Raw genomic sequence first — 2164 nt, forward strand, 5'->3', positions numbered from 1 at the left:
CTCCACAAACACAGTCGCCGGCGGAACTTTTGAAGTAAGTTTGGTTTTTTAAATTCCAGTTCAGTTTGCATTTACTTGACACATTTACTTTCTTGAGCCGTGCACGGCAATGATTCTTGTAAAACAGACCAGAAAAGGGGGCCTCTCACTGACTCTCAGAGTTAAAAAATGATTTGACTTGAAGATTTTCACATTGTTCTTCTCATTTCTATCTGTTTGGTGGGTTTTTTTTAGTTTGCCTAACGGAAGAGCCAGATATTTTCTTTATCAATCTGTGCACATGTATTATAGTAACTAGTTTAGTGAACATCTTAGCCATGGAAAGTCCCTGTCAGTCAAGAACACTGACTGTATGATGTGGAATCACTCGTCAAACAACTAGTATTTAGGCAACGAAGAAAAGCACAAATCAAAATAAGAGGTGTTCTTCCAAGAGGTTTTTCTTTGGTGACTTTCGCTCTCTCTTTCTTTTAGGAATATCACTCAGTGTAGATCTAGTGAGATGACGTAAGTTGGTTCGGATGGTGAATATAGTGCCAAAATGAGTGGACTCAAAGATTTTCGCGTTCATCATTTTTGTGTTCAAATGTTTTTTTAAGGAGGTCAGCTCCCAACCCTGTCTGTCAGGGCTAACTGGGGCTGAGAGGGGTACAAGATCCCAGCAGAAAGAACGAAATACTCGATCAAAAATGTGTCCTAACTCGGGAACCGTACTCGAGTCTCCTGCCTGCAACAACGACGCGACTGACGGCTACAACACAGACGTTGGTTAGATGATGATGATGATGATGATGATGATGATGATGATGATGATGATGATGATGATGATGATGATGATGGTGGTGGTGGTGGTGGTGGTGTTTATGTGGAGGAGGTGCTCGACGAGAAGTCAGATGAGGAGGAGGAGGAGGAGGAGGAGGAGGAGGGGGAAGGCAGAGGAGGAGCAAGAGAAAGGGGAGGAGGAGAAGTAAGAGAAGGAGGAGGACGATGACGAGGAGGAGGAGAACACGGGGAGGAGAAAAGAAGATTGATGTTCTCGCCCTCTATTCTTTTCTCAGAAAAGGCAGTCCTGTCACAGAAACCAGCACTGGCTTCACGTTCTGGAATTCCTCTGTATACTGGTGCTATGCCAAACCAACGACTGGTTCCCGCCCAAACCTGGTGTACTGGACCGGGGTGTATAATGGGCCACCTTTTTGGGGACTTGATGACATTGACACAGCTCTCACAGATTTGGCAGAGATGGAGAAGTATGTTCACATATTATATTATTAACATCATAGAATATGCCGATAACACCGTTTTAATAGCGACTCAGAAAAGGGACTTTCAATCGCTTCTAGATACTGTTGTAACAGAAAGTGAACGTAAAGGATTATTGTTGAATGTGAAGAAAACAGAATGCATGGTATATAAAAAAAGCAGCAAATCCTATTTGTAATCTCATTAGCAAAGGTGAAAAGATCAAACAAGTCCAACAGTTTAAATATCTAGGATATATAATAATATCGGTGCCAAATGTTCCACAGAAATAAAGCGGAGAATTACAATGGCTAAGGCTACTTTCAAGAAAATTAGCCCAATCCTTAAAAATAGAAACATCTCAATGAACACCAAAATGAAAGTTCTGAAAGTTTATTTACGGTCAACCATTCTATGAATGCTGGACGATCATTAAAGACAGTGAAAATAAAAAAGAAGCAACAGTTATGTGGTTTCTTAGGAGACTGCTGAGAATATCGTGGAAGGAGAAGAAATAAAAAATTGTAGAAATTGATGAAGCCCACGTGGGACGTTCAGTGTTAAAAACAACCAGGAAACGAGACATGCAGTTTTGGGGACACCTGAATAGACATAAAAGTCTTGTACATCTGCTCTCACTGGCAAAACCGAAGGCAAACGAGGCAGGGGTAGGCCAGAGCAGCCTACTTAGGGAATCTAAAGAAATGGTTAACGGGGAAAGATCAGGGAAAGGTAGATTTTTTTTAGAGCAACCGGACAAAGGAATGAATGGAGAACCATGATCGCGGATGTCTGTCGCAGATCCGGCACTGGATGAATGTTCACCCACCACCTACCTACCTACCTACCTACTTATCTATCCATTTATTTTTCTCTCTTTCTCTCTTTTGCTTTTCTTAAATCTCTCATTCTCTCCACCTCT

This window comes from Aplysia californica, unplaced genomic scaffold, assembly GCF_000002075.1.
Source record: "Aplysia californica isolate F4 #8 unplaced genomic scaffold, AplCal3.0 scaffold00268, whole genome shotgun sequence".
NCBI classification, from domain to species: domain Eukaryota; kingdom Metazoa; phylum Mollusca; class Gastropoda; order Aplysiida; family Aplysiidae; genus Aplysia; species Aplysia californica.